The sequence below is a fragment of the Pithys albifrons genome, chromosome 5 (assembly GCF_047495875.1).
Source record: "Pithys albifrons albifrons isolate INPA30051 chromosome 5, PitAlb_v1, whole genome shotgun sequence".
Classification (NCBI taxonomy): domain Eukaryota; kingdom Metazoa; phylum Chordata; class Aves; order Passeriformes; family Thamnophilidae; genus Pithys; species Pithys albifrons.
The window spans coordinates 11,579,075-11,602,924 of NC_092462.1; the positions used below are offsets into that span (position 1 = coordinate 11,579,075).

The 23,850-nt window shown below is 41.7% G+C and overlaps 1 long non-coding RNA gene across 3 annotated transcripts in view; it reads left to right on the forward strand.

The window, feature by feature from the left end:
• LOC139672137 (uncharacterized) overlaps positions 1–11,701 on the forward strand; it is a 62,540-nt gene extending 50,839 nt beyond the window's left edge. Inside the window, exons 4-7 of one of the 3 annotated variants that reach the window (XR_011697869.1) lie at positions 2,687–3,368; positions 3,818–3,887; positions 7,691–7,734; positions 10,935–11,701. This is a non-coding gene — a long non-coding RNA (uncharacterized lncRNA). Of the gene's footprint in view, positions 1–2,686; positions 3,888–7,690; positions 7,735–10,934 lie in introns of all 3 variants that reach the window. The other 2 variants (XR_011697868.1, XR_011697870.1) reach the window with 2 other exon arrangements.
• The last annotated feature ends 12,149 nt before the right edge of the window (positions 11,702–23,850 follow it).

Here is a 23,850-nt window from a genome sequence, read left to right on the forward strand (position 1 = left end):
TCCCTTTATGGCAGTTGCACTGTGTGCAACAACAGCAGCAGCAGCTCTGTAACATAAATGTTTCCAAAATCATACTTCAATTTAATTACCCATAAAACCGTGTTCTATGAAAGAGGAGAAAGAAATCACTCTCCTTGAGTAGATCAAACTTCATAATAATCCTGAAAATTCCTTTACCTTTGATTGAACAAATGCAGGGAAGGCCCGGATGGTCACTAAATCAGCTGTCCACTGGCAGAAGGAGCTTGGTACTGCGGCAGAGATTCAATGCTCTAATTAAAAAGTCTCAGGCTGTTGGAATTTTCCATTATGAAAACAGAATGTGTGTCTGCCTTACAATTATGTTGCTATCTTGACTTGTCTTATATATCACAGAAATGTGGAAGTTAATTTTGTGGGGAGTTTAGAATGTGTTCTTCTATGCCATTCTCTTTTAAGAAAGTTGGGGAAAATGTGCTTTCCCTTAAAAGTCCTAAAATTTGTTTTCAGCCCTTTTATATTGCATTCTGGTACTTGACTGTTGTCTTTTTTTTTATTATTTTCTCACCTGAAGAAAAAAAAAAGTCAAGTATCTGGATTTCTTGTCTTTCTTAAGAGCTGTAATCCTGTAAGAGCTTTAAAAACTCTTCTTACACTACAATTTCTTCAGATTTTCTGGGTGTAGGGCATTGTACCACTACCTGTATTTTCTCTGAGCAACCTATTCCCAGTTGGTTTCCAATTTGAAAGAGCCTCTTTTATCTGAAAGCATGGTTTCTTATGTCCCTTTCCAAATATCTTTCTAAATTATGTAGGAAAATATATCACAAAAAAAGGTAGAACCTATCAGGAATCAAAGCCATAGAAATGTTATTGGATGCTGAGTGGTATCTGGGCATATTACTATTTAATATAAAGACAAAGAGGTAATGCAGTCCCAAGCACTTAGGAAGCCCTTTGGAGAACAAAAGCAGAACTGAAGAACAGAGCTATTTGATGATTGTGTTTTCACAATCAGATGCAATCTAGGTACAAAATTCTCTTGCTGCATATCTTGTTTTGAAGTGTATTATAGATACAGTGTGTGTGTATATGTAAAAATATGTAGGGTATTGGGCTAGGCAGTAGTTGGTACAGGGTGATTTGGCAATAAAGAGCACTGATAATCAGTAAATGAGCATGGAAGAAGGTATTTTCACTCTATGAGCAAATATCCCTCTCTTAACTAACAGAGGCCCTTTTGTACAGAGGAAAGGAAATCACACAGGGTAGACTCCTCTTCTGAACTGCCTTCCAGAGTAGTCCGTCTTCCCCCTGAGAGCCTCCTGAGTTTGACATCACAATTAAGTTTCCAAATTGGAATATGCCAGGATAAACAACTGTATGAACAAACAGACACCTGTGTAGACCTGTGCACATTGAAACCAGTTCTCCAGAAGCAGACATTGCTTCTTGTAAAGCCCATTTCACAGTTCACTTCACCTGCAAACACCTTTTTCATATCTCCTGTGTGGTTGTTATTCACCAAGGAGTATTACAGAACTAGGCTGTGTCTGAATGGCAGCACCTGGGTATGGTACTCTGCTCATGGACTCAAGTGCACACAAAGTCCCATCCCAACTTATATCAACCCAAAGAATGTGGACTTTACAGTTTAGTTTCTTGTGCAGGATTTTTGGCAAGTTTATGGTTTGAGAATGAACTCGCTAATACTTTCAGTCTGAAATAACTGAATCTGCATCTGTAACTTCTCAAAAGACATAGTAGATATCTTAGTCATTAAATGTGGGTTTAAATTTTTCCCTGCATTGATTTTTCCTTTTTTCTTTCTTTTTTTAGTTTCTTTTTTTTCTTTCTTTTTTTTTCTTCTTTTTTTAAAAATATGTATGCAATTTATTTTTTATCTTATCTGAATTTTCAATTTGGAAGAAAGAATTTCCACTTGCCCGCCACTGAATTGTCATGAAGCTCATTATCTCCAATGAGACAAGCAATGGCATGGAATAATTAAACTTACTTTCTGCTGGCATGCAAGGAGTCTTTCCACCCTATTCCTTTTGATTTGACCTTTGACTAAACATATTTCTGTTTGCTGCATGGATGGTATTTTGGTATTTAATCCCCTGGGTACAGTGTGTTTCTTTATCTTGGATGAGACAGTGATTTCTACAACACTGTTTTCAAAACTTTGCAAAAAAAAAGAAAATGAGATCCTTTATATTTTTGAATGAAGGCAAATTTTTGTCTGAACAAATCCTTGTTAGATGGCAATAAAATCTGACTTTTATGCCTATAAGAATTAATTTCCATAATGGAATTTCATTATTAATATTTTAAATGAAATTTTACTGCTCTGTTTGTACAATGTAGAGTTTAATCATGTGAGATTCTAAATCACAGCTTTCTGGTGTAACCCACTACATAGAGATAGCTTTTGGGAGGTTTCACAGAGACTCAGGAGTTAATTCATACTGAAATCAGGAGAATAATGTTTTTATTATATTTTTCCTTAGTTACCAGGAAAACACATCCAAAAGCATAAGGGAAAAAAAATGGAAAACCCCAAAGTGAAAAATAAGAAATCTGTCTGTCAAAGTGAAACGTAGCCTACTTACAGGGAGACATGAGTTTGATTTACTGGAATCCTGTCACTGCCTGTGGGTAACTGGTGCTTTCCTAAAGCAATTTTTGCTTCTTTTATTTTTAGGTTATTTGGATGCTTAATGAACATGGACACCCTACAGACCTAAATGTGCGAGAAGTGCTGCATGGGAACCAGCAGCACGGGCCAACTCACACCATCCTCATAAAACTGCCCATCTGGTTTTGGTCAGGAAGAAAAACAACAGAAATATCATTCCTTGTCCTGCCAGCAGCCAGTCTTGGGGGACTCTCTTTCTTTTTCCCTGTTTTCTTTTTACAATTAATTTTATATTAGTAAAAACAGTCTTAGCATGGTATCTCCTTATACCTAGAAAAGAAAGCACTTTTCCCTTTCTGGATTTCTCACTCTCACTCTATTTATGGGGGTTTTAATCTTGAGAGAGTTAACTTTTGCAGCTAGACTTTGTTACCAATTTCTTTATTACTACAGCTTAAGTGTTACCTTGCTCATTGTCAGCTGCACCTTGAATTGTTTGAGCTATTTGAATTCTGGTCTCTCACACTTGAGGATGGGTTTTCTCCTGGGATAATTGGACAATTATACCACTTTTATCTTATCTCCAGCTCCTGTCACAGTCCAGATTAGCAGGCATGTTCGGGGCTTTGGTGATGAGTCGCTTCTTTGCACAGTTTGCTACAGTGGAAAAAAGTCTTTCAGTGATTTTAACAATGTTTAAGCCATTAACGATTTCAGTCTCACAGGAAGGAAAGGCAGAACTACTGGGGTAAGAGCATCCTGCTTGGAATAAAACCTCAATAACTCTCCTTTCTGACGGGGTGTGATTTTTTGGCATTTATTGTTCTTGTGTTTCTTCCTCCCCTCGCAACCTTTCCATCTCAACCATCTTTGTACTTTCCATTTTTTCTACTTCATTAGAGTGAGCTAGAGTCCTGAGCTAGAGTGGCTTTTTAAATGAAAAATGAAATTAAAGGGAGCTCAAAAGATCAGGAGCTAAAAATATAAGAGAAAATAATCTTATGAGGAACACATAACACACAATTGACTTGTGACAGATATTCAGTGTTCAGAAACATATGAATTATCTTAATTTACGAGACACTTAAAAGGATTATAAATTCTCATGGTTCTGAGTTAAGCCAAATTTTTAATGAACGGAACAAAAAAAAAGCAACTGTCACTATATAAATATGTCATTTATTCTTTGTCCATAAGGTAATTTCTTGGGACTTTTCTCCAGTTCCAACTGCTGTAAGGAGGAGGTTGCTGGAGCTGATTCTGGCTGGTGAGTCAAGTTATACTTTTTTAATGTGAATAACCATGAGATGAGGTAGATAGAGTGTTTTTCCCCCCTTGAAGAAACTGGTTACAGCACCAGCATGCCTTTTAGGAAACCTTTGGATCCTTGCTGCCCTCCTAAGATGCCCTAGTTCAGCTGGAAAGAAGGCACATCCCAGGTGACCCATTAACAGAGAGAGGAATGGGGAAGCACATGCGGAAGAAAATAGGATCCCACAGGCCCTTTTATATTTTATTGTGCTTTGTGCTGGATTCACATCAAAAGTAGTTTTGCTTTTGAGGTAAAAACTTACCTCATGTTTCGATACAATCATCTTTGTAAGAATCCTAATAATCTTTCCATAGCAAGGAAATGGGGGTTTTTGTAAGCTTTGGCCAATGATCCAGTTTTTCCAGCTCCACTCCAATAAAGTTAGTGTTCTGAAGTCCCCAGGCACACAGACAAGATAGATTGTAGTAAACTCTCTACCAACAGATTCTCATTTCACTGGAATCACAAGCAATACATTTTTATCTGCATGCAGCAGCAAAAGGCTCTGATGTGGTAATTTTTACCTCCTTTACCCCTTTTTCTCCTCCTTCCTTTGTGTTCACCTTGATGTATGTAAATCAGGAGACACATGGCCGTGTATGTGCATTCATTCAGGAGAGCTGAAAGCCCTGTGTGCTACACCCACCAGAGGAAATGGGAGTTTTTAATGTGATTCCTTTCATAGCTTTGATATTCCTGTCAACTCAGAATTGCTATTTCACTAATACTTTCACATGATGTCTTCCAGGGACTCATAACCATTTACTTTTTCAAGAGGTTCTGAGTCAAAATTCTTAACAGTTCTTTGTTTCTCAGATACCTAAGTTGCTCTTTAAAAGCTCTTTAAGCTGTAAATTGTTACATTAAAAAAAAAAAAGCAAAGTTTAACAAAAAAATAATAAAATACATTGAAAATGTTGATATTCATCCTGCTTGAAGAAGCAGGATTAAAACATAAATGGACCTAAGGTCTATGCAAGCATTGCAATCAGAAGAGGCAACTCTTTGTAATTCAATCACAGCTATGGTGCAGAAAATTTCTTTGCAAGTAAGAATGGGAATATTGAAGAGTGTATTTCCATTTTCTAATACCTCCTGTAATACAAAAGCAGCCCTGGAATGCACATCCAAGACTGCATAATCCATGAATTAGGAAGGGAGACAATGGCAGTAAAGATGCTTTAGTTCAAAAAGCCAAATGCTCAAATGACACAAAACCCACTACAGTGGGTGCTACAAAAGATGAAGGAACAAACTGCTGGCCGTGTAATTATTCTCCCAGCAGGCTCATCAGACAATTCCCAGCATGCCTTCCTGCCTCTTCTGGGGATGTTTTGACTAAATCTAACAAAGTAATAGCTGCACTCACCTCCTTTTGTACTCACTTGGGATATAAATTGGCTGCAGTGTCAAGTTCTTGAAGGAATTGATGGTTCTCACCAGCAGTATTTGACTGTCAGATGCAAACCACTTGGCAGAGAGGCAAACATTTTGAAATCAATTGGAAAATCCATGGGGTTTTTTTTTTTTGGGGGGGGAGAGAGGGTGGTTTGTTTTTTTTCTAAACTGAGAAATCCTCAGGGAGGAAGTATGGTTGATGGCAAGTTGAACATGAGTCAGCAGTGCCCTGGCAGCCAGGAGGGCCAACAGTGTCCTGGAGGTCGTCAGGCACAGCATCACCAGCCAGGCAATTGTCCCGCTCTGCTCTGCACTGGGGCAGCCTCAGCTGGAATATTGTGAGCAGATTAAGCTGTTAGAGGTGGTGAGCCATGAGAGGACCTGAGGGAATGGCCTGAAGTTGTGTCAGGAGAGGTTTAGGTTGGATACTAGAAAAAGGTTCTTCACCCAGAGGGTGTTTGGGCACTGGAACAGCTCCCCAGGGCAGTGGTCACAGCACCAAACCTGCCAGAGTTCAAGAAGTGTTTGGACAATGCCCTCAGGCACATGGTGTGAGTCTTGGGGGTAGTGGTGTGCAGGGCCTGGATTGGATTTCAATGATCCTTATAGGTCTCTTCCAACTTGGCATATTCTGTGATCCTGTGATTCTGTGATGCTGAAATATGCACTTTTGATATGTTTCTTTTTAAAGGGAATGGAGTTTTTAATATAGTTGTAAGTTATTCTAGGAAAAACTATAAATATTTTTGGAAACTTCTCAAGCAAATCACTTGGTTCACTCTTCCTTAGCATAGGCATTATCTGTGTCCTCATTAGGAATAAGCAACTTGAGCAAAACAAACTTTAGAAGCTGTTTCAAAGTGCTCATTACATCTTTTCTTCTTAGTCCCAAATATTTACTGTTGTAAGAATTTGCTTCCAAAAATTGAACCAGAACTCACAGCTTAGTTACCACAGTTCTTTAACATGAAAATCATTCTCAGCTTTAACACACCTGTACAATACTTGAACTGTTAGTATTAAATGCTTCTTTCATCATCTTAGTGGCAAACCCAGAAAGTAACCCAGATGCAGAATTTCACAGTTCTTTCACACCCACTGACCTCACAGCACAGGTTTGCTAATTACAGACATGTTTTATATCTGAGTAGCACATAACAATGGCAGCATTTTTGGCAAATTGTAGGTCTTAACTGTAAAAAATCTGTAACATCTCCTACATAGTGGTGCTCAAGATGGAAAGGTGATTATTGGCACAAGAAAGCTACAAGACATCCATGAGATTTCAGGGTAGAATTGGTATGAGATCCTATTTAGGCTTGAAGAGCTACAGCAAGAGGCTTTAGCCCTAATGTGTTACAAACGTGTCACCAGTGGATGTTCCTGCTGATGTTGGATAGGCATCCGAATGCATTCCTCCTTCTACAGACTTGGAGCTGAAGTGGTACTGGGAGCGTAAGTCAAAATGGTTCTGCTAACTAAATGTTTCCATTCTTTTGTGGAGGAGAAAGTTATGAATCTCATGGTGTTTCCAATTACTTCACAAATTCAGGTACTTGAAGGTGAGAAATGGCCTCTTGCCCTCCTGACTGTTCCTCTCACGGGTCGCAGCATCTCCTTATCAGTGCAGGAAGGCACGTAACTTGCAAATTAGGAACAAGGACAAAATAAATCAGTCAGAATGAAAGCCCCAGGGTGTTCCTGCTGCTGCATCCTCAGAGGGCAGTAGGAGTTTGGTGACTGCCCATCCAGCACTTGCAATGAGCCCACTCTCTTCCAGCCCAGGAACGCCCTGGCTGCCCTGGTTCAAGGTAGTTCTAGGTAGGGACGGAGCTGTGCTTCCAGAAATACTTCTTTGTGAAAAGGTTCCAAAGCAGAAAATGTTTTCTTAAAAACCTCCTTAGATCTCTGAATTCTTATAAAGCAGAGTAGTCTGGTTTTGTTCTGTAATTTTTTCCATGACTTTACATGGTTTACAAGCTTAGAAGAGCTGAAAATTCCAACGTGCCTTTGGAGAAAGCTGTTTTTACTGGTGACAACTCAGAATGTTAGACTTATTCAAAACATGATATTTGCATGTCTAAGTGGATAGATCAGTTTCAGTGTGTGATTCGGAAAGTCTGCTCTCACCTGTCACTGATTTATGGAAGTGCATGTTCTTGGAACAGGCTTCTTCATTTTTCAAGGTCCTTACCCACAGACTTCACGAGCTCAAGTTACAGAATCAAAACTGTGTTGACACAGTTTTCCACAGCTTTTACAGTCTTCAGGGTAATATGTTGGGTAATGGATGATTTGCTCCAGATTTCGTTGTAAAATAAGTTAACAGCGCCCTAATCCAGAATATTCCTCCTTTACAGTACTTCAAGAATTGAAAATATTCTTTCTATCCCAACATGCAAATGTAAGTATGATCCCAAGCCTTTGCAAAGGTAAACTTCATGTGAGATATCTGGCAATTTCCCACACCTTCCACAAAGATTGTCTTCTTCAGTCCTCGAGAGATCTATTTGTCCTTTGTCTGGCCACAACCCTTTTCTAGTCACATTTACTGTGTAAAGGTTCCTTCTGTTTCCTCTCATTCTGGATCTAACAGAGCCAGCCCTGAGACCAAATTAACTAATTTGAGCATATGGTTGCAAACGTTTCCCAGATGTCCTGCCTCCTGCCTGCAGGAGCGCAGGTCCTGCAGGACGTGCCTGCCTGCCATGAGCTAGCACAACTGCACCACAGTCCCAGGCTTTTTGCTTTTTGATATTTTTCTATTCCCAGTGAACTCAGTAGAGCCAGGATTTGGCAGCCAATCCTTCTGCTCAGTCCCCAGAAATTTGTATCTGTAGGTACAGGGCTCAGACTGGACAATTTCTTCTGTCAGATGGCCAGGAGCACAGGTCACATTGGTGATAAAGGATGTGAGGGGACAAGTAAGTCCTCACCACCTTCCTCGCATTCGTAGTGGCCCAGCCCCATTCCATCTCTTCCTGCTGTCTCTGAAGGCAAAGACAATCCCTCCATCTTTCCAGTCTTACAGTCATTCCCTCAGGTCCCATAAGGCATTGACCCATGGTTTCATCTGAAAACTTGTGGTTGAAGATGTGGTCTGAGAAAAAAGAGCATTCCTTTTCTTTGGGGTATATATTTCCCCCTGCACGTCTCATTGCAGCCTGATCTGTTTAAACATCAAAAGTTCTTGTGTAAATATATACAACGAGGCTAAGTGATTAGAATAATCTAATGCAAATTTCAAAAACTCTGAGGAGATCTGAGAAATCAACACTGTCATAAGTTTTATTTCCACAGCATGAATGGAAATAGTATTAGTAAAATACAGTTTGTACTTCAAAGAAAAGCAGTGTTGAAATGCTAATAAGTAAGAGGATTGCTGGAAGATGGGGAGGGGAACATGGCAGGTGGTGGGGTATGCTCTTTCTCCAGTTGCAGATGCACTTTATTTGTTCATAAATGCCTTAAAAATGCAATAACCTCTCCATGAGCAATGGGGCACTCTTTTCCATTAACTTTTGCCATATACTGTTTTCACAAATCTTCATTTTTCTCCTGAGCCTGACTTCAACTCCACAGTTAACATGTTCCAGCCTCTCTTGGTGGCACCAGTGGCAGCCACAGCAAGGGCTGAGGGCAAGAACCATCTAAAGATATTCCAGGGAAGTGAAGTCTCCTCTAGGCAGCTCCCAGCCTCAGCCACACACTTCCCAGAGGAAGGGATCCCTCTTTGACAAAAGGGAACCTCACAGGAAAGCAAAACATAGTGCAAAATACTGGAAGCAAGAAAGGGCAGTGATGGCATCACCCCCTACAGATGCCACGGGTCTGTATCCGCAGTTCTTGTTCACAGTCTGAGCACCTGCTGTGTCCCCATCACGTCCATGATGTGGCAGGGAGTGTCACCCACTGCCAGAGGAGATGTGGAGAAGGGAGTTGAGGTGTGCAGACTGTGTGTCTCCTGTCTGATGGAGCTGTGAGACAGCCTCATTAAAACATCCACTTCAGATTCAAACTCTCCCAAAGCTGCACAGCTTTGCCTGCCAGCAGCCAGCTGACAAAAAGCTTCTGGACTCCAGAGCAGCCAGGCAGAAGCCCTTCTTGTGAGGGAGGTGTGATGCAGAGCAGAAGGCCTGTCTGGTCCCTGAGCTGTGGCTGTCTCCCACCTCCCCTCCACATTTTCCACTGAGTCCCAATACAACTCACCTACACAAAGTGCTCATTTCTTCCATCACCAACACTTCCACCCAAATTGGAGTGGGCAGCTCCTCGGGGAGCTGATGGAGAGGTGGCATGTCAAAGCTAGCAATATGTCTTTTTTTTTCTTTTTTTTCCAATTCTGAGCTCAGGCATTTTCATGAGAGAAAAGGTACATTTTTAGATCTATGATAGGTGAACAGTTCAGAAATAAAAGCCTTTCCCTGAGAAATGCAAATCATTTGGATTGCTGTAACATCGCCAGGGCTCTAATGATCTAAAGCACTATCTTTTTTGCTGTCTGCAAAGCAGCCATAGCTTGACCTGTGAAGGACAATTTCATTTCAAGTGACCTGAGGAAGCAATAAAAATGAAAAGACAAAATGGAAAGAAGTATTTATCTGAACACTTACAGTACTATTTTTATTTGCATCATAGAGATTATTGACCGGATCTGTGTGATCTTTCCGCTCCCTAGAAATTACAATGTTCCACTATAGCAAATGCACAGAGTTTAAGGTCAATCATAAACCAGATACAAGTACAATTTAAGTATTTGCAATTATGGGCAAAACAAGAGGAAAAACTTACTCTCTACTCCGTCTGGAATTCTACTCACTCTGTACATGATGTTAATAAAATACAGATGCAACTTGGTCCAGTTTAATCAAAAGTCATTAATATCCAAAGCTGTTCAGTGGCCTGTATGAATTCTATTTTATTGGTCTTAGCCCAGTGCCCATTAGACAGACATCCACATTACAGCCAGAGCTGTTGTGTCATTGGCAAGGACCAAGGCCTGGGATGCATTTTCTCACTGAAGTCCCCTTTTGGAAGTAGAGCTAATCACTTTTGGACAGTGCACTACTCGTGCTCATAACCTCCGTGGTCTCTGAGGGCAGAACATCCATCTGCAAGGGTTTTGGATAAGTAATAAAGTGCAAATACACATGGGCCCACCAAGAAAGTCATGACTGATGTAAGAGCAGCAAGAAAAAACAACAGACTGTGTCTTACGTGGAGAAAGGCGGTATTTCTTCACCTCCTGAACATTCAGAACCAGTGCCACGTGTGACTACAAAGGCATTGCTGCAGGCAAGAGGCACAGTGTGCCTGCAAAGCAGCTCTCTGGGTGTACAACATCCAGCACAGACAGCCAGGGCTTTGTTGTCTAATAGAAGTCTAATCAATTAGAAGAAAAAATTGGTAAGCACTCCTCTGTTCTCTGCCCTGCAACTTTTCCCTGCCTTGCCTGTGGTTTTGCTTCATGGGAGATTGCTAAATCTGGAGCTTAATCCTGATGCAGCACCTTCCACAACACTCTGGCTCATCCTGCTCTCTATAAACGAGCCTTTACTCGCATTTGGCATGAGGGAGACATCATTTTTCATCGCCGTTTTGCAGGATCACCCTTCCTGAGACACACAGCCCCTTGCTGCCAGCAGAGCGTGTGGAGCCCTCTTCTCAGCCCGGCTTTCAAGCCTCATTGGATCCATACGCTTTGAGTGAGCAGGGTGATTTTTCTCCTGGTTTCTGCACGAATCTGACTTGACTTGTAGCTGTCTTGTCCATGCAACAATGGCCATATGCTCTTGGGTACCAGCAGGAGCAAAAGAGAAAACACTTTTGTTCTTCAGAGAAGTGTGTCTGTCATCAGCGTGGCTGCCACCGTAACAGTGCCGGGCTGGGGAGCTTCCAGTTTGCCTGTAAAGCCTCTCTACTCTTTTATGACATGATACTGTACACTCAGATTTATCATGCACCTCCCAAGTTGGAAATCATATTTTGAGCCATTAAATCTGCCAGTTCTATCCTCAATAATATGCTTCATAGAAAAATGTCTGGAAGGCCTTTTTTTTCTGTGAAAATACAATAATAAATTGGTGGTTTAAGGCTGTAAGGATCTGGAAATATGTATTCATTCATTGAAATGCTTTAAAAGGAGTACAAGGCTTAGCAAGCAAAAATAAAATAGGTCTGATTTATACAGTAACACAATAAAAAGGCTGTGCAGGAAAAAAAGCAAACACTCATTTTATATATGTTTATGCACATTAACTCTCTAAGTGGTTATACAGTCTCTAAGATCTAGATTTTCACGGGGTTTTGTAATGCTTCAAAGGAATATAGCTACAAGTAGACAAGTATAAGTTTCATTTATTTCATTCCAGTAACCCCAAATGCATATTTTTGCTTTCAGATGCTGCCTTTTCTGTCAGTTGTACTTACATTTTTGTTTGCTTTTCTGCTGATAAAATTCCACTGATGTCACCTATAGCAAACCTTCCTGCTTGATAAATGTGTGAACAAGAAGGGAATAAGGCTCACACTAAACAAACTATGTCAATCATAAAGGAATAAGTGGGGTTTTCAGGCTGCTCAGAGAAAAGGTAAGTGGAAGGGCCTTTATATGACTCTTCTTCCATGCTCAAAGGTAATAGGTGAATGGTATTATTTAAATAAAAGAGTTTTTTTACCTTCTTTTTTCCTTGCGTGCTCTCAGAGGAAACAATATTGAAAAGGCTAAAGCCAGTGACATTTTGGTGTTGTGAAAGAGTGAGAATGTAAGCTAGAAATTACTGGAAGTGCTCCCCTAAGTGTATGACCCGTTAAGTTGTTTTGCAATGCTGAGAAATGAAGCATAGAGAATATTGTTGAAGTCAATATCCCATGGGCATTAAAGCAAGATTAGGATCTTTCAGTGCAACAGGTTAAGCCCTGCCAGTAAGCACGTAGGTATAAATCCAAAATACCTCTGGTTTACTTAAAGGAACTGACCTGAATTTGCACCACTGCAACTGAGGATGACCCAGGGCCTCTCACCCCAGTCTGAATGTCTCTGAGTTGGTGTGCCCAACTCTGCCCTGCTAGGGGTAGCTCACTGGTCTGTGTTCAGAGACTTCAGCTAAATGCAGAAGCAGAGTAGGACATCATGGACTCCTCCTGCCTTCTCCCAAGTGAGGGAAGGATCTTTCCTTCCGACCTTGGACTTACTGTATTTTTCTTGGGGACTTTTGTTTTATTCTGTTTATTTTACATTATTTTTACCCTTTCAAGAATACTCAGTGGAGATATCCAACATCTCAGTGGAGCACAGAGTTTGCATCATTACTCTGTAAACAGCATTTATAAAATTCAGTGATTAACACTTCATCCTCAGCTCCAGCACCAAAAGACAATGTTTCCCCCTATCCTGGCAGAATAAATTGATTACCAGTGTTAACCATTAATATCCTGATGTGCCACTGCCTTTTTCTGAGACTTTGACGCTGTTGTTGCATTGCTCAGCAGTTTCTGCTCACTCTGCCAGGCATTTGACTATTCAGTGAGTGTTATCTCTTATTTTGTTTTGCTTGACCTACAGACCTGAAGAGCAGGAATAGGACCTCTCAGGCTTGGCCTGATATGGATCTGAAATGATGTTTTCAGGAGGTGTTCAGCTGCAGCAGGTTTTCTTTTCAGCAGGATGAAATAAAGAAAAATAAGCCTCTGGGGTTTTCTTTACATGGCATACCTGAAACCTGAATAAAAAGCCAGACATTCAAAGAGTGCCAGCTTCAAATAGGTGTTGGCACTGACAGACGTGGCTGATCAATGGGATTTTTTTAGGTACAAGGAGAATTTTAACTGAAGCTGTTACCCCTTGGTCTGCTGCCAGGGACAGCAGCAGAGGTCTCTGAGGAGCTCAAGAAGGAAGCCAAAGGAGCCTGGAGGAATTCCTTTGTGGCAGGGAATACAGACCAGGAGAAATCTCAGCCATGTACATCTTTGACCATCTAAAGCTTTGTGAACATTAAAAGCAGGCAGTACTGTGCTGAAGAGAAAGACAGCTCAGTCCTCAAACGCCCTTTTCACAGTATTCTGTCTTCAGGCTCTGTGAACAGCAGGGGAGATGAAACACATGTGAAGACAGTTAGGTACTTCTCCATCCTACCCTGTGCCTTTGGCATACTGGGGTCTAAAAGCAGAATTATGAAGCCACAGTTGCTCAGTGCAAGGACTCTCTCCCCACTGCCAGTTCAAGCAAATATAGGAGCACAGAATCTCAGAATGGGTCAGGTTGGAAGGAACCACAGTGGGTCATCTGGTCCAACCTCCCTGCTCAAGCAGGGTCATTCCAGAGTACATGGCATAGGATTGTGTCCAGACGGTTCTTGAGTGAGGGGGACTGCAGTCTGCTCCAGTGCAGTCACTCACACAGTAAAGTTCTTCTTCCCATTCAGGTGGCACTTCCTGTGCATGAGTTTCTGCCCATTGTCTCCTGTCTTACTGCTTGGCAGCATTGAGATAAGACCTCAGCAGGAGTTTTGCCTTGGTGAGGAGCTTTACCTAAGCCCAACAAGAAGTTTAGACAGGTTAATGTGCCTCGAGCTGGGATTTCCTGGGTGACCCTCATGCTAATGCTGCAGCAACTCTGATTCTTCCGGTCCCTGACAAGTGCAATGCCCTCCTGAAGGGTGTACATATGGGTCCTGCACAGAGGAACCAGCATAACCAGGGTGCAGCAAACTTGCTCTCCCAAGCAGTATGTGCACAGTGAGTGCCACCTCTGCTGTAAATGTGTCAGGAAGCCACAGTGCCAGACTTGCAACATCAGGCCAGATGCTGAGAGATGATGTCAGCCCCACAGCATGTGACCCTGCTTTGGGGCACCCTGGGCCCATCTCGGACAGACGAACCCAAAGGAGCTGTGACCCACCTTGCTCAGGTGCTCTGTGCTGCTGAGACACCTCAGACTCAGGAAGCTGGAGGCTCTCACTGGCTTTGCTCCATTTTTTTTACCACTCCACAGCTAGATCAGATTCATCTGCAGAAGTTAAACCTCTACATGTGAATTGTGCAGCTGACACACTCCAGTTAGTATCTCTTGAGCAATAAAGGAGTTATGCTGAAATTAGCAGGACTCTTGTGTGACGGACAATGACATTTAGTAAGAAGAATCAGGATCCCTGTCATTTCACAGATGTAAACTAACCCTGTCTTTACAGTTCTGTCACACCCTTTTCTGAAGCAATGATTTTTATTTTTCTTGTGGAAACAAAATGGATGCTTTTAATAAACAAGCAGAGCCCTTGAGTACTGCATCTTTTTAACAAGATGATGGTGTGGCCAGAAACCATCTCTCAATGTGATAACTTTTGCCTTATCTCTAAAGTAACACATTTGCCTGATCAATCAAATATAAAAATACAATTTAAACAGCTATGTTTTGGTTTTCTGCAATCCATTACATCTTTAGACTGTTACTCTTCTTCCCTAAGCTGCAATATAATTTTAGTTAATAACCTTCTCTTTAACCTTACCTTCTCCTTCACTTCACAGTGTAGTTCCATCCCATCCTTTTCCTTTAAAAGAAATTGGTTTTTTGGTTGCTGGTTTGTGAGGCAGCAGTAAGGAGAAGAAAAAAACTGAGTTTGGAGGGAAAGCAGGGTTGCTTTCATGTTCTGCTTTTCTTTCTTTATAAAATTTAGGCAACGAGTAAACCTTCCCTGTCTGTGACTTTGCAGAAGTAGATTACTTTGCCTAAAGCAATTGCAATAACTCACTTGCCATTTTTATAGAACTCTCTGCTTCATTAGTTCTATGCTGATAACTTTACATTCCAGACATATAAAAAGTAGGTGATCAAAATCACAAAGGTGTCTTGATACCGGAGCTATCATGTAATCTCCTAGACGGGTCTGAAACCAGGTTAGTACTATGTCAGCTCTTTCAACTGGGCAGTGATAGAGTTTATGTACCAAGTAACTGTTCTCTGTGTAAAATGGGTAAGTAAAGGAAGGACCTTTTTTCCTGACAGTGCAAGTTCTGTAATATTTAGGAGCACAAATTTAAGACCATCTGGTCAGAAGATACTCCTGTACTGAAAAGGTGCAATGGGATAAACCTGGAATCCAGGGCTAGTGGCATTAGTAAAAGCAAAATCTGCTGGATATTCAAAGTGTTAAAGAACTCAGGTTTAAATATATCAAAAGCTAGTGCTTTCATGGCTTCCAGGCATAGATGGAGGAACAGCTTTCATCATTTTGGCAATGATGGAATATTTCATTGTGGCTAACAGAATGCAAGAGTGCAATTAAAGACTTCTCTTTCCATGGCAGAAATAAGAATGATGATCATGGATTTCTGGTGCAGCCAGCTCTCAGGATCAGTCTAAACTGACTAAGGATGGCGTGCAATTCTGACACCTCAAAATATATTGCGGTATAGAGTAGACCTGGGAAGTCCTTCTCTTGGCACCTCTAACTAATCTTCCACATCTTCAAAAAGTATTCCTTCAGTCAAGCATCATACCAGTCTTCTCTTCCCTGAAGTGTGTGGCTGTAATAGCAAACAGTTGATCCAGGCTGTCATAAATTTCCAATTAAGATGGCAACAGCAGTCTCAGAATATGTGGAAGCTTCAGTTTGGAAAAACTGTTTTCAGACTGGGCTCTTAGAAGGAAGATAAAGTGTTTGATTGTTCATATAGCAACAACTGGTCAGTGGCCAGCTGAACATGAGCCAACAGTGTGCCCAGGTGGCCAAGAAGGCCAATGGCATTCTGGCCTGTATCAAGATTAGTGGCCATCAGGACCAGGGAACTGATTGTCCTCCTGTACTTGGCATGGGTAAGACTATGCTTTGAGCGCTGTGTCATTCTGGGCCCCTCACTGCAGGAAAGACATTGAGGTGCAGAGCAAGTTCAGAGAAGGGCAATGGAGCTGGTGAAGTGTCTAAAGGAAGGGCTAGTCCTGTGAGAAGCAACTGAGGGAGCTGGGGTTGTTTAGCCTTGAGAAAAGGAGGCTCAGGGGTGACCTTATCACTCTTTACAATTACCTGAGAGGAGCTTGTAGCCAGGTGGGGGTTGGTCTCCTCCCAGCAACCAGTGATAGGATAAGAGGACACAGTCTCAAGTGCACCAGGGGAGGTTCAGTTGGACTTCAGGAAGAAATTCTTCACAGAAAGGATGATTAGACTTTGGAATGGGCTCCACAGGGAGGTGGTGGAATCACCATCCCTGGAGGTGTTCAAGAAATGACTGAATGTGGCACTTGGTGCCATGGACTGGTTGACAAGGTGATGTTCAGTCAAAGTTGCACTTGATGATCTCAGAGGTCTTTTCCAACCTAACTGATTCTGTGGTTCTGTGTGATTGGAAGTGGATACCTATTATCTCAGCACATTTCTAACTTTCCTTAACTGTCCTTGCACAACTTCCTTAATTTACATAACAGGATATTACCATTTGCTGATTCCCTACACCAAACAGAGGCAATTTGACCTGAGCCTTCAATGAGTGGCTTTTTTAGCTACTAATTCTAGAATACATATATATTCATTAATTTTGAATGTCAGAAGGTGGAGAGTCCTGTCTTTATCAGAAAACCAAAGTGCAGTTTTCTTTGCGGGTCTTTTTGTTCAGCTTTGGAACTAAATGTCATGTGCTGCTAGGCTGGGTTCACAAGGCTCTGAGCAGAGGCATTGCTCGAGGGGTCATGGGCTCTGCAAGCAGCTGGAGATTGTGCTTCTTGTCTTGGTCCTTGATTACACTCATTTCTTTAGGCAGAAATGGCTCCCTGGAAAACAGCGAGTGGTGCTGGACCACTTAGATTTCTGAGACAAGAATTGCCTTCTGCTGTTCCCAGTTGCCAGTTCTGGGTAAATAGAAGAGAGTTGTACTTGGGCTCTCCATCACGTACGTTACTGCAAAAGAAAATCCCAAGGCTTCCCCTAAGTTTGATCTTTCATACTGAGTGATCAGTAGTAGTGACAGAAGAACACTAACATGGGGAAAAGGGCAGCACCAAGGTGTGGCTCCTGACACAGCTGCAAGCGTGTCTGAGCTTCTCTGAGAGGGTCCAGGCAACCTCCCCCAGGTCCTGCAGGCTCAGACCAAGTGGCAGGTTGTCCAAGGACCACACTCACCCAGTCCACAGGATACACTTCCCTGGCACCCAGCCCATCCTAACACAGTAAGGGCTGACTGGGTACCAGACATCAGCTCCTGCAGGTCAGTTGAACCTAAACGTGCGTGGCAGCAGTGGGGGCTTTGGCAGGAGTAAAAAGGGCAGACACTATGCCAAACAAAGGATCACAGCCCACTGAGTGCTGTTGACACATGGAGAGCTGAAAGGCTACAATAGAGAAGTACAGAAAAAACATTCTCCAGGTTTATTAGTAATGTACTTTGGCAATATTCCATGTATTGGAACAAAATGCAGATGCTAGACTTAGTCCAGTAAAGAACATGACAGATAATTTGGCTTTTGTTCTCACTTTAGGGTATTTCACCAAAGGATCTGAGCTTAGTTGGAAACAAAATACCCTCTCCTGCAGCTTCATGGGTCAGATCACTGCTTGGGCTGACACTGCTTCTCTGTCAGCTCCAGCAACATCTGTCACCCCAGGGCACGCTCTCCTGCTGGGCTGCAGTTTATGAGACCAGCAATGGATTAAGCGGGAAGACCTCTTAACTTTCTCCATAAACCTGGAACAAAGTTATTATCTGAGAACCAAACATTTCCAAAAGGACAAAGACTTCCAGATATTTTTAAGTGGTGCTTTAGGGACTCTGGCTCATTTTCAGTGTTAATAATCTGATATAGCTATAATATTTTTTTAATACCCTAAGAGAAATTACAGCATATAAAAGACCATGAGGTTATGTTTTAGTTTTCTAGAAGCTGAGATAGTCATATTAATATATTATGAAGGCATTGGAACAAGAGTGCTAGGATTTTAATGATAAAACATCCAGGGTCAGTAGAAAATATATATCACATTTGCAAATTCATTTTAGATACAATAAAGTAGCATAGCACTGGAGCTCTGTCAATTTTAAATAGGATCAATGTTATTTATACTTTATTCTGCAACATTTTATCTTTTGAAGCAGCAGGAAGGTGCAGCAGGAAAGTACTTGATCACACAGCATCTGCAAACATGCAGAGGCCGCGGCAGCTCATCTGACAGTGAAAGGGCTGCAGGAATCACCAGGCCAGCTGAGAGAGGCCACACTCACCTGCCCAGCACGGTGCGGTCAGATGGGCCCTGCTGAAGGGGAGCAGGTACAGAGAAAGGTTATAAAGAGGGGAGCAGGCAATGAGTAAGCTGTGAGCTTTCTCTTCTACAAGAGCATTGACTGGCACTCTGGTCTGGAGTAATTTCACCTGTGGGTGAGTGACAGCTTGGCTTTCTCTACAAGGGAAGTGTGATGGTCAGATGTAGCTGATGGCAAGGACAGGAATTGGTTCATAGGCCTGGATTGGAGGGGGAAAGGTTGTGGTGGTGAGTGGCTCTTTGTGAGTGAACTCTGGTGCTTGCACACGTGGTTGCACAGGGTCATGGGAAAGAATTGTGCTGTTCTTGCATGCTCAGGGCAGGGTTTGTCCCAGGTGCAGGGTACAGAACCCAGGGAATGGCAATGGGCTCCAGCACCAGCAGAATGTTGGGCACAGGTCTACCCTCAGTTGACTAACTTAGGTAAATGAAGGTCAGAAATGTTGCTTGCTGGAAAGGCTTCTCAAGCTGTTAATTTGCTGATGGCTTTGTGAACTGTTGAACAAAAGAGCGGTGTTCTTCTGAAGATGTGATACGCCTGGATGGTAAAAGCTACGTTTTATGTTGGCACTGTCTGCTCAGAAATGGTTTGATGGTACACCACAGCAGTGTTCTTGTGCAGTGTTGGCAGGTAAATGTCAGGATGGAACCTCTGAAATACATGTAAAACCAAGCAAGTGGGCAGAATGTGGAAGGAATGCAATTTATCATCTGACTTCTAAACTAATGTTCCAAATCTGGCCCCAGCGGTTGTGCACACGAAATGCCTGGTACAGAACTGTGTGGTGCTCCACTGGAACTGTTAATGCTTTGGAAACAAATGCCCCAAGGTTAAGCTCTGCATGCTTTCTTGGCCTGCACTTTCAGACTTAAGAGGAGGGTGCAGAAAAAGCCAATTATGAGCATATGGTGTTGTCCTCTGCATACCCTTCTTTCAAAGCAGTCAGTATGGCTTTGTTGTGCAGCTGTTGACAGGGTAACATCACTTTCTGCAACTTTTTCTTGTTTAAATCCATGCTCAATAGATTTATTTTTTTAATAAAGTAAAAATGGTAATAATGAGTTCTATACAAGCTCCTGGCCACATTCTGTTATCCCTGAGGAAGAAGCAGAGTGCAAATACCTCCTCATAGGATTCAGCTTTGTAGTAGTTGTTTTTCCAGGCAGTATGTATTTAAAATAGAGGCTGCAGCATTTGGGTTGGTGCAGTCTTTTAAAGCAGTCTAGTGAAAGGTCACATTTCAGTTGTTACCACCTTGAACTAGCAGGAGAGCACACACAGTGAATTGATGCTGATAACCAGGGTGAGGTCCCTGTGCACATCTCCTGCAGGTGGGAAATCTGCAAGGGGCTCATCCTTGTCTCTGCCATCAAAGGAAGATGCTGAATTTAAATCACACTGAAGGCAGCCCAAGGGTTTATATGCCTGACAAGCAGGGATTCACTTTCAAAAGACACAACCTCTTTCTCTATGCCAAAAATAAAACAGTAGAAACAGCAACAGGGAACTGTAGCAGTAAAATACTTGTATTATCTGCTAAAGAAATTGTGGTCTTTGGCATTCTAACACCCTAATAAAAAATTTTAAAAACTTACTCAGTGGTTTTGTCATGTGAAAATCTACAACAGATGTCATGTAACATCAAGATGAAGTGAAAATATTACTTGGGCCCTGAGGCACTCGGTACTTCTCATTTCAGAAGAAAATAAAAGTGAAGTTCCAATTCCACTTAAGTTTGGGGAACACTGTGGAAGATTCACTGGCTGAAGAAGCAGGGTTAAAAAGGATGCAGCAAATATTTTAGTACACTTACACTGTTAGAAAATAGTAGGAACAGAGACAGCTACAATAGGCTTTATCTTGCTTTGCAGTTCTTCATTTTCCAAAAAACAGGATGTTGTAAAATGCAGCAACCTAACAGCAAAACTACACACCTATCTATAGGGACTTAAATTGGTGAGAGATTGAAATGATAGTTATTTTTTCCCCTTCCATATTGAGGTACAGGCTTGTCAACCTACTCTTTGTTTAGCAAAGGGAAAACAGTGGCTTTTCCATGGAATATTCTCCACATCTGTGACATTGCCCTGCTGATTTTTGTCTATCCTGCCTATGGAAGCTAACAACTAGGCCCTGCTTCAAATTTCCAATGTGTGGTAGCTAATTACAGCACACAAAATCTTAATAAAGGAATGTCATTAAAGTATGTCTAGTCTGGAGGTTCATGGGTAGGGGATGGAAAGTCCAAGCTGCGAGGGCTGTTGCCAACTGGACAACTCAGGCTGTGATTTTGTCCTTTGCTGTGTTTTCTATTTATGTACCTAAAAAGCAGAGATAAAATTTGTCTATATTCTAACTGCTTTGAGCTTTCAGCAAATATTTATGTTAAGATTTTCAAGAGATCAGGAATTAAATTTCTGTATCTTGTAGAATCTTTTCTCTTCCTGCTTTAAGCAGCTTTGTCTTTTAGTCTCAAGAGCACTTTGCAGCACAACTGCTGAAATTTAGAACAAATATTTTTATGCTAATGGATCGTATTAACCTCACATCAAACTTTGCTTCATCTTCCCCACTCCAGTGTATGCTCATGTTGTGTTCCGTAACACCTCCTGACATTTAGGATGAACTGTAGATATTAAAGATTATTGAATTGTTCCCACTTGGATAAATGGGAGCTTTGCCATTGGTTCCTCTGGAAATAGGATCAGGACCTGAACAGATGCATGTAATGTCTTGGAAGACAAGCTAATATCTTTCTTACTGAACAAACAGAAGTCCAAGCACTTCTGAAGCTTGTCCTCTACCTCCCTGAGACATGCCTGCTACTACTTTTGCAGCTGTTCAGTGCCTTATAATGATCTTCCCACTAATTTTCTGGAAACAAAACCAGTAATGCTGGATTGACCAAAAGACTCCCAGTCACAGGTGCTAAACTACACCTGAGTATAGGGGTAAATGCATTAAATTCACAGGAGCACCCAATGAATTCATAATGAGCTGGTGCTGTTACCATAATAAACAAATGCAAGAAAAGAGCTTACAGAGCTGGCCAGAGCTCTTGTTTTTCAGAACCTACAGTGACAATAAATGTTACTGTGATTTTGATCCAAGTTCTACTTAACCTTTGTTTAAATGATCATCACAGAGGTGGAAAAAGCTAAAGTTAACTGTAAGATTTTATCAAGGTCCTGGTTTCCTGGAGTGCTATATGTAACTCTCAGGTATTCCTGATTACTTATTAGAACTATCCTTCTCTCAGCTCAGAATTTCCTTTAATCAGGGACAGGATTTTCAAAGGAAACTTATAATCTCAGGATTTTATTTCCCTTGCACTTGCTCCCCCAGGAAGACCACTCTGCAGTACTGCACTCTTGAAAACATGGAGCTATGCATGGGGCTTTTTGTGTGCCCAGGCACCATGTCCTGGACTCCAGTCTAGGACTTTGACAGAAGGAGCTCAGCAGTCACCTGAAAGCACTTGGTGGATTGTGGCAGTGTCTGAACTAGCTTCAGATCCTGTGACGTGTAAAATGTACATCACCAGTACCACAGCATCCTCACCTTTGGATTTAGCAACAGCTAAACCAGCTGCTGAATTCAGAGGAAGATGTAAGTGCAGCACTAACTTACATTTCAGGTGCAGAGATGGCACAGTGCCCTGTCAGTGCCCTACTGACATTCCTCCAAGACCCTTCAGAGCAGACTTAATAGTGATGAAGAAAAGAGGAGCCAACAAGATTTTGTCCCTGACCTGTTTTTCAATAAAGCAAGGATACATGTTCATTTTCTGTTCCATCCTGTTCCTGCACTTTACCTTATGATAACCCAAAAGATGCCCTTTCTCTGAAAGCAAGCTCTGAGGCCTATCCCCAACAGAACCTGTGCTTTCAGCTGTACTAAATAAGCAAAGAAAATATATCCTGCCTGTCCTGCCACAAACTGACTGTTAGAAAACACAGGCATTTTTGTCTGTTCTAGCCTGAATCCACTGGATTACTTTGAAGCAGCTTAACTTGCTTGTTTTGACCCCTGGAAGGCCAGACCTCACAGGTCTAATACCTGGGCCCTATCTGCAGACAGGCTGACAGCTCAGGCATTTTCAGTGGTGTGAGCAGCAGCTCACAAAGAAAAAGCAAATAAATGTCCACTGAGCAGTGACCTTGCTAAATTACAGCAGGTAGCCCGAGCATCTGCTGCAGGCAGCACTTACAACAGGGATCATAGGAACACGCATTAGCTCTGGAGTATTGATCTTGCAGGGATCAGTGGAAGGACATTTCAATGAGAAAATGAGTAATTCTTTACTCTGATTATGATGATTAATTCTGTTATGTCAGCAGCCTTTGGCACAGCCAGTGACAGCAGATTTCACACAGAAAAAACCTAATTCAAGAGCCAAAAACCTTAAAGAGGAATTTTGTGCAGTTAAGATATATTAATAAATGATACACAAGCAGCTGTAATTTTACATATATGCAGAAACACACATACTTTTCCCAGTTCTGTATAAGACTTTGTACTGATGTATAATTGTTTTCTGTTTGAAACATCAGACAAGATAAAATTCTGGCATTGTTGCTGGGATTGACCAGCTGCAAATGAACTCAACTTGGAAGTTTTTGGACCATATGAAGTTGAGCAGAAATTCTCCTGCAGGTGCCAGTTTCACAAATAAGTAATCAGTGTTGAACTGGCAGGCATCCTGCTTCCCTCACGTCAGATCTGGTTATGCAAAAGACTAATCAAGACATCTATCAGGTACATCATTTAAGATGGCTCTTTGCTAACCCATGAAATTGGACAGCCCCAGTTTCACTTTTTGAAGGGGATTTTGCTTTCAGACAGTGCATTAACTGGTTTCCTCTCCAGTTCTAAAGGCATGCACTGGCCAGTTCTGTCCCTTTCTCCCACAGTTTCTTCCCTCAGCTGCCATAACCAAGGTGTGATCTTTGCCAGTTTGCTTTTGTTGTGGATGCATTCCTGCTCTTGTCTTTGATGCATTTGGTACAAGATGCATTTAGGAGGGAAGTATTGATGCCAGGTTCCCCAACCCTGTTTTGCTAAGAAATGTTCATTTGGCAATCCAAACATCACTAAAAATTATTCTCAAAAGGGTATGCTCTGCCAACATATGACCTTTAGCTGTTAAGAAACAGTAGAGAAAGCATCACAAAAGCAGGTAATGCTATAATCAGTTCAGATATTTGACAACATGACATAGCTCTCTTGTATTAAAGCATAGCATTTAAAAGGCTGGACCAACACTTTAGGTGGCTGC